The sequence below is a fragment of the Chroicocephalus ridibundus genome, chromosome 3 (genome assembly GCF_963924245.1).
Source record: "Chroicocephalus ridibundus chromosome 3, bChrRid1.1, whole genome shotgun sequence".
Classification (NCBI taxonomy): Eukaryota; Metazoa; Chordata; class Aves; order Charadriiformes; family Laridae; genus Chroicocephalus; species Chroicocephalus ridibundus.
Window position 1 is genome coordinate 21299483 of NC_086286.1, and position 9644 is coordinate 21309126.

Below are 9644 nucleotides of genomic sequence, written 5' to 3' on the forward strand. Positions count from 1 at the left end.
CTGTTGCAGCACAGGCCAGCTGGAGAGAGGGCTGAGTAAGCAAATGCCTTGAATGTTTATGAAGCAGCTGTTGCAAGAACTGATGTGTTCTTCCAGTCTTGGCAACAGTCAAGAGCTAGATACATTATGTTTTTTCACCGCTTTTCTCAGTTCTCTAAACCTGTTTGAGTTTAGCCGTGGAGAAATGATACGAAGAAAATTTCATACGTCTGTCTTTTCACAACAGTTTGGGAACTTCTACAGAAATTAGGGAGGTAAGGAAAGCTGCCAAAATGATGACGGCTTTCTGGTGTTCCCTGCAAAGTCAGTAAAAACCTCAACACAAGCCTGGGGCCTGAGGGAATTCATGCCAGTAATTGCCATGTTGCAGCTTATTTTAAGACAGTGTGTTTTACAGTGAATGTTACAGGAGACAGCTACAGTGCACACTTAGTCAGTTTAAAAAGGCTACAGGCTAAGTAAAGGAAAGTACACATCTGTGCCTGAAAACCATAAATAAGATACCATAAATCCTGCTGGAGTGCATACCTGCAGAAACATCACAGTGTAGGGAAAAAGCTTTAAAAAGAAAAAAAATCTGGAAGATCTGGCGCTTCAGGGTTTTTTGATGTTTGTTTTAAAGTAGCCTTCTCCGGGAGAAAACTCGCTTCTTGTAAAGTGATGCTTATAACACTTGGTGTATCAGAACGGTTGCATAATTAACTGCAGTACTTAATAGACTATCTCATGGGATATTTAACTCCTCAAATTAACACTTGAGTCTGTGCTTGATTCCTCTCATGTTACGTGTTTTGAGCACTGTTTGTATTTCCTCCAGACTTCTGTGCAGCAGTTCAACAGGAAATCTCTCGTCTGCTCATTGACAGCATACTTAACTAGCCCACTACTTACAAACTCTCAAACTAGCAAGTGGTGGATATTCTTTGTATTCGTGTTTCTCAACTGGTTTGTCCCCTTACGTTTCTTGGAGACTCCCTCCGGTTAGCTGTCTTTTGCTGTGGCTTTTGCTACTTTGTACTGTCGGTGCTGTTTTTACAGGGCGCTTTGCTCTTCTCTTAGTCGATGGCATATGAAAATGTGCACATGGAAGCAGAAAGAGTAGCCATCCTCATTTCCTTCTGCCTTTGGGACTGTTCTAGTTTTCTAGCACAAGAGGAAACTTGCACATTGCTACTCCAAGCTGATGGTATCAAGTACTTTGCTCTTCATTGAAATGTTTCTGTTCTGTCATTAGCATTCAGGGACTGGAGGACATGGTGTACTAGATGAGGCTGAGCGCACTGGGTTTCTTCATCCTGGAGAAGGAAATGCTCAGAGGAGATCTTCTTGTCAATGACTACCTCATGGGAGGGTGTGGAGAAAGCAGAGCCAGGCTCAGTGGCACATAGTGGAAGGTCAAGAGGCAATTGGAACACCAGAAACATTTCTCAGATCTGAGGGTGATCAAATACTGAAGCAACCAGAGAGGTGGTGGAAGCCTCATCCTTGGGCCTGGCCTTGAGCAACCAGATGTAGGTCAGCCTTGTGTTGAGCAGACATTTGCACTGAAGGACTTCTGACCTGTGTGACTGAAAGCCACTGAATAGGTTCACAACAACCGCATCTTTTAAACAACTCCAAATACACAACTAACAAAAAGTATTCTTCAGTTAGTGGTGAGCGTGTTTTCAGTACATACTTTCTGTGCAGGAATGAATTTCGCATACTTTTTACTCGCTGGTTACTTCCACAAGAGAACGAAAGTTAGGACTTCAAAATGAGTACAGAATGCATTCTGTGGGAAACGAATCCCGAAGGGAAATTTAGATGTGAATTCTAAGATGTGCTTCTGGACAGTTTCTAGATGGAGCAGCTGTGAGAACACGAGGGCTCCTGGCTGGGTGTATGTGTCGGCAGAAAGATGCCCAGGGGAGATTAGGGGAAACTGTTGAGCGTGACTGGTGTGCTTCGTCACGGAGCACCTGGAAAACACAGATCCCAGATCCTCCCTTTGTGCTAATGAAAGCTGTACAAGGCAGGCTGCTAATCTGATCTCTCTGCTTTCTTGACAGCTTTCCATTCCCAGACGGAATTCTTAGGAAGGAGAGAAGAAATAAAGCTTTTCCCCAAAATGAACAAAAAATTGATTTCAAGTTTGTCTCGGCTTGTCGTTCTCCTACTGCAGCTATTCCTGCTATTTTTTACAGTGATTGCAGGTGAAGCTGGAAACTAGCTCTTATAAATGAATGTAAATCAACACAGAGCTTTGCACCTTGGGCATATTTATAAGGCATCACACCAAATCAGTAGGATTTTAATCTCACTTTGCACAAGCGAAGGCAGGAGAACTTCTCTGGCAGAGTGCTTTCAAAGCACAATATTTACAAAATAGAGGAAAATTGTCATAGAAGAGTTCATTAGAATTATTTTTTTCTTTTTTTATCCCCTGTCCTGTGGTTTGGGGATTTTTTTTACATTTATAGACACATTTTGAATTCCAAATAGCAAATGCTAGAGGATAACTACAGCTCAGTGTAATGAAAGAAGAACTTGCGTAAATATAACTCTTTGCAACTGAAAACACAGATATTTTGTGTTCTAATACCAAGGTGTTTTTTTTAAAAAAACATTCTAACAACTTTTTAAGTGGCAGCTTTGCAGAGGAGCGTGACAAATGCTATTGTGTCAGAACAGAGGCTGAGCAGTCAACTGCTTAAAATAAAGTACTGTAACTGTAGGTAAATAGAGGAATTAATAGATAGAGATGCAGTCTTCAGCTTAGCCAGGAATAAGCTCAGCATTGTGGTTTTACAGAATTTTTAATCGTGCATATGAATTTATTACTAAAAATTTAATTGCACAGATGCTTTCTTTTTTCCAGTCTGCTAACCGCAATCATCAAGGGCATTCATAGCTAAACGTTACGAAGGGTTTGCACAGACACCTTTGCCTACTGTCTCAAAAAAATATAGCCATCGTACGCTTGGGAGTGATTTGTTGCTTAAATGCATTAAAAGCTCAACTCAGAGAATCACAGAATGGGCTAGGTTGGAAGGGACCTTTGAGATCATCGAGTCCAACCGTTAAACTAACGCTGCCAAAACCACCACTAACCCCTGGCCCTCAGCACCACGTCTATATTTGGGGCTCCGAGTGTTGACTCCTAATGGAATGCTCCACATGAACAAATCTGTGGCCACTCAAGACTTCTCAGTCGTGTTGACTTCACACCGTAATGACTCTGTTTCTCTCCGTGGCCAAAAGCCCTGAATTCAGGCTATCCATCATGCTCCTGCAGTACTTCTTCACGCTCTGTCTCGCAGCTGAAGAGGAAAACTGGGACAGAGCATCTCGGCGGTGGGAAGAGGTGGCCGCTGCCTTCCTGGCAGATGGCACCAATACATACATTGTGTGCATCCATACGCACACACACACACACACGCTCCCCTGCTCAAACCATGATGGAAAACCTGTCTGGTGTTCAGAGAAGCCACTTGACTGTCCTTACAAGCCAAGACCTTCACAACTATCATGAAGCTGCACAGATCAACCATGCAAGACTTTATTGTAGCAGGCTGCTTGCTAATAATCCTTGGGAGGAAGCTGGGCTTTCATTTTTTTTCAGTGGTACCGGAGCCAGGACATGCCAGAGCAGATAATTCCAGCCCAGCAGCTCAGGTCGGCTTCACCGAGCTGCTAACCAGTGGCCGAGCTGCGCATCCTTCAGCGGTGGGACTGCACACATACAAAGGCAAAATGTGGAAGCTAAACTGTAAGTTTCAGTTTGCTGAACTCCACTCCATGTTTTAAACCGCATCGGCATTTGTAAAGCCACAGATCTGTGCTTTCCAGAGATCCAGTGCGGCCCACCGTTGGGAAATTTTCACAGATTTAATTTATATATTTGGTTTTGCTTTCTGATTCACAAGTGATTCTCAACAAACACAGGCAGCTTGAGTCATTTTAGAATGAGACCAGTGATACACCTTGGCTGATGTGACCCTAGTGAAAAAGAAGTTATTATATGATTATTTCCTAAGCCAGTGGGAACAGAATCCTTTTACAGCTTGAGACAGAAGATTTAAGAAGCCACTAATAAACCAGCATGGGAGTTATTTCAGGAGTAATTTGAACCCCTGCTGACGGAGACTTAATATTCTGGCTGAAAATCGGTTTTATAAGAAACCAAACACAGCAACGGAAGTGGGTGGTTTTCAGGCAAAACAGCAAGCTGCAAGTTTTCAGTGCCACAGCAAATGCTGCCTGGCGTGGCAAGCCCAGGAAGGTCTCTGCTGCAGACGGTGGGCTTCCTCTTGGTTGGGAAGGTGGCAATAGGAAACTCTGCCTGTACCTTTGCTCTTGCACGCTCCTAGGAGGGGAAGAAAGACAATGTTTGGGCTTTCTGCTTGAAGGAAAGGGTAATAAGTATTTTTAGCTAAATCCCTTCTGCACGCTGAGCTGACGACAGACATGCTTTTCATACATGAGGCTGCCTGAGCGAGGAGGGCACAGTGTGAGCCGCTTATGCCAGTGGGCTTGAGCACAAGCCGCAGATGTAAGCTTGCTGTTCAGCAGGAATTTAAACTGAGGAAGGATGTGCCACTTCCTCAGCACCACGAACATGGGCACGTGACGCTAATTCCCACTCAGACCTCCAGTTCTGCAGAAAAAAACCACTTTCTCGAAAGGCAGATTCTTCTTACAAGAGGTCCCTGAAGCTAAACTCAGAGGGAGTCCAAAAAGGCAAAGAGTCAAGGAAGATGAAGAATGACATTAGGAAGAAATTCTTTCCTGTGAGGGCAGTGAGACACTGGCCCGGGTTGCCCAGAGAAGCTGTAGCTGCCCCATCCCTGGAGGTGTTCAAGGCCAGGCTGGATGGGGCTTTGAGCAACCTGGTCTGGTGGGAGATGTCCCTGCCCATGGCAGGGGGGTGGAACTAGATGATCTTTATGGTCCCTTCCAACCCAAACCATTCTGTGATTCTATGAATGAGGTTTATTCCTCAGCAAACAGGTCATTAGGAGAGAATTAACCCCTCAAAGGATCTCTGTGTTTTCTAAGTTTAAAAAAGAACTTCCTAAAAGACCATGTTGATATTTATTTCTGATATTAAAGGGAGATTAACTCCAAAGTAAACATAAACCATGGCCAAACATGGCTGTCTTGTCCATGTATCTGGGGCATGGGCATGGGGCATGTCCATGTCTGGGGCATGGGGACGCATATTAGCAATGCCCATTGCTCCCAGCTGGATCAAGGATGGAGAAGGGCAGCACGTGTTAGATGAGTGAAAATACACAGGTCTACTGGGGCTGAGACCCAAGGAAAACAGATCAGTAGAAAGCAAAAGGTGAGAGTCTGCAAAGTTTCTCCTTTATGAGTCGGAAAGTTCTCATCTCACAGATACACCCCTGTTCCAGTGGCTCCTGTGCACTTGAGGTGAGGGTCCCATGAGCGCGGGTAGCAGGGCAGCAGCTCCTCTGTGATGGCTCCAGCACGACCCAAGCAGCAACCAGCTACATCGCCAAGCTGAAAGCCCGAGTCCCACGAGGAGGGGCAGGAGGTCAGCAGGAGATGGCTCACAGTTAGCGCTGGAACAAGGGTCAGGTAGCCACGGGGAGAGGTGCTGTTCCTGGCCCCGTGATTGCAACACTGTAGGTGAAGATAAGGAAGGCAGGTTTGGGGCACATCAAGATGGGATTTTGCTGCATCCAAATTTTGCCAATGGGCCTTTCATGCATTTCGCGGCTGAAAAGGGGCAGATTTTTTCCTAAAATAGTTAAAACCAATAGACATGTCACCACCCAGCTGTTTGCAGACTCGGAGTTCAAGGGCAGCAGCTTGATTTGACAGGAGCTTCCAGCGTGGGCTTGTTATCAGTGACAGGAGGAAAAAACCAGATTTGGCAAATAGATCCTGCCTTCATGCTGCGCGGACATCAGGCATGACAACATCTGACTTCAGAGAACACTGGGTACATTAAGCATCACTCTGGTGCTGCTCTGGCTAGGTAGTCGCATCCAGGATTTTGGGGTAACTATCTCATTCAGAATTGTTATCCCTTAACAGGAGGTCCCTTCCTAATTCTCTCTTTGTGTTGCTCTCCCCGGACCATCACTGGACGGCAACCATGATGCATCTTAAGCCTGCAAATGACACTGCTAGCGTTGAGGTGGTTTTACCCAGGTGGAGAAGCAATTGCAGCATCCTGGGGTGGTTGTCTTGCTGACGGAGACAGAAAGGGAGCAAAGAGTGGGAAGCACAACTCCAAGGGCTGTGGGTCTTTGTGCAGGTTGTTCCTAAGCCCGAAAACCTTAGAGAAAGGGAGACTTTGGAGAGGCTTCATGCTCTGTGCTGGTCTGGCATGTCCCCTTCCCTCTCCACATAGTTATTATTAGACTTGTGGAGCAAGAAGCTTTGGAGAGGCTTTCTTCACCTTGGGCTGTCAAGTGAGCACACCAGGATTGTCCTACATATCTTCTCCTTTGGAAGAGGGCAGTGCATGTATCTCCGGTGGGACTTGACTTTAAGAATAATCTGCTGATGCTGGCATTTATCCCAGGATACTGTCAAGTATTTTTTACATGGATCCTTGAGCTGAGCGGTAAGCAACGCTTCTGGCTCTGCTTAGAGGGTCGGGCAGCAGCAGAGACAGTTTTCTGCACCCACGGCTGCCGCTGCATCGATGCTTTTTGGCATTAGTGGTTTTCAATGCCAAGGCAGCCTTAAATCATAAATAAATAAATAAATAATAAAAAAATTTTACAACGCAAGTTTTTTTGAAGCCTCCAGATGGAGCTAGTAGAGAGTGAGTAACACTGGGAGGATTTTTTTCCCCTCAGCCTGCAAACCTGGAGAATGTAAATACTTGACCAAGAGGAAACAGACAAATCTTCTTCCAGTTCTGCAGTGACAGGGCTGGGGGCCCAGGAAACACTTGGACAGGAGAGGGAAGGTATCAGCTACCCCTCGTCCCCACCAGGGTGGATGCCTGCCTCCATCCAACAGAGGACACGTCTACACAAAAGGTAGCTTCTCCTTGGCAAGGAGAATAAACTCCAGACACACGCTGTGTTAAACACTTGGTGCTACCCCTGCTGGTGACCTTCTCTTCCATTCCCAGGCAGGAACAACACTTGAGGTCAAGCTATAAATTCAGGAAGTGTGTTCTGCTGCTGGCTCTGTAGGAGACATCCTGGCCAACAGCAGCCAGATAACCCGCCTTTGCCCCTCAGCTTCTTTTAGCTGAGGTTTGTAAAATGAGGCTGGAGGATGCTGTTAAGGGCATGGTCAGAGTTTCCTTCCAAGCACTTTGGGGAAGACAGGGTGGCCATACATCAGGTGACAGTGGCATGAGAGGCAAGCAGAGCAGGGAAGCTCAGCCACCTCTTAACCAACAAGCAAACCACAAAGCAAGTCATCCTGACCTGTTAACTTCTCCTCTCCTAACTGGAGAAGTTAAATACAGGTGAGGGTGGCTATGCTACTTTTGTGGGCTTTTAAGGCAAAAACTGAAAGACTAGCAATGTTCCTCGTTGTGAAATACCATATTGCAAGAACCCCAAATGCTGTGTGATAACATCGCTTTAGTGTGGACTGGTGGTGGTGCCAGTGTTAATGCCTGCAGAGCAGAGCACCCTGCTTCATGATAAACATCTGCCCACCCTGGGAAACAGTGAAAGCTTCCCTTGAAGCTCTGCCTTTCTGTGGCCAAGCAGAGGAGACGAGCCACGTGGAGACCAGCCAGAAGCCACCTCTGCAGGCTTGGGGCTTGTTGACAACACTGAATGGAAATACCTGGAGGACTGGGGGAGCTGGCTGGAGGGTTACCAGCCATTCCCATTTCTCTCTGCAAAGCCACAGGAGATGAGGTTGGCTTTTTTTGGCAAGTGCTGGGCGATACATCTGCCTGTTGCACAAATAGAGAAATAATACAGGCTCCACGGAAGCCATACTCCTGTCTACATGCATCACTGCAAAACTGGACATGGGATAAATTAAGTTTCTCTTTGGTGCTCAGTCTGATAACAATAAAATTTGAGGAACTGTTTGGACTCAGCTGCTACAAAGCCATTTCACCATCTGGCCCGCACTCCTCAACTGCAGCCCTGACAGCACCTCTCCAGTGTGGTCCCAGCCTCCCTGGGGGGCTGGACTGGTGCTAGTGGGACTCGCCTGCCCTGGCTGGCAGGAGCAGGCAGCAGCCAAGCACTGCTGTTCAAGGGCATGGTGGAGCACCTGAAAGTTTTGGGATTTCTAAGTCAGCCACTTATAATTTCCCTAGGAAGGCTTCTGTCGCATATGCATTCTGTACTTATTCTGATTTAAATCCTGTATCCAGTGTCCATGCAGAATGCATCTGAAATTCATGTACCTCCTACCCCAAATCCATGTGAACACCTAAAGATTAGGATCTTATTCTGCCAGATCATCACAAGTTTCCTGAAGGGGAGAGAGCTCTGTAGCAATATTTCTGAATTTTTGCATGAGCGTTCTATTACAAAAATACAATAAGGCTTTGTCATCTTGCTTGTCAGCAGCCAATTGTTCACTCAAATGTGTAATCATAGTATGTTCGTTTCTATTTCTGTTTCTCCATCTCTGCCCAGCACAGCATATGTGGGTACCTGCCCAGCACTCCTGTGGTTGTGTGCTGCTATGCCTTGAAGAGGATGTTGTCATAGAATCACAGAATGGTTAGAGTTGGAAGGGACCTTAAAAATCATCTAGTTGCAACCTCCCCTGCCATGGGCAGGGACACCTCCCACCAGACCAGGCTGCTCAAAGCCCCATCCAGCCTGGCCTTGAACACCTCCAGGGATGGGGCAGCCACAGCTTCTCTGGGCAACCTGGGCCAGTGTCTCACTGCCCTCACAGGAAAGAATTGCTTCCTGATACGTAGTCTAAATCTAGCCTCTGTCCGCCTCTGCTGCCTTTCCATGTGCAACGAGAAGTTTACAAAATGCCATCCCTTCCTCCCTTCTTTATATCCTCCTTTCCCACGGTGGAGCAAGGGAAGGGAACCTATTTCACCTTCTCCCAGGAACACATGCCTTTCACTTAAGCCGAATCAGCGAATTGCTCCAGCTTTTGCCTGGCAGCAGGACTTAGGCAAGCCTAAAAACCATGAGGACACCGATGCTTAAAGGACTCCAAGGTTTTGATAGCTGATCCATGAGTAAATGGCCCGTATTGCACATGTACATGTACCAGCATCACACTGGGCAGAGACGGTGAGGGTTAAATGGAGGTAGGAGGTACAAGAAACCAGAACACTGGAGGTACAGAAACCGGGCAGGGCTGGATGATATCTGAGGGTGTTTCACTGCTCCTGCCCTTGCCCTGGCAATCTGCCTGCACAGACCTGGGGAAGGTAACCGAGGTCCTTGGCAAAGCCCTGCCATGACTGGTTCCATCTGACAGAGCAGAGCACACCCTAATAATATATAAAAATATAAAATATAAAAAATTATAAAAGTATAATATACTAAAAATATAAAACAAGTTGCTAATAAAATATTTAAAACGAAAATGCTCTTCCTAGCCTGCTTAATGTGTTTGTTACAAGCCTGAGACGGGCCAGATGTCCCAGTGGGGTGATGCTCAGCAGCTGTGTCTTGCCATTGTTGGGCTCTTGCAGCCATGGCTAATGCCTAGGCCAGACT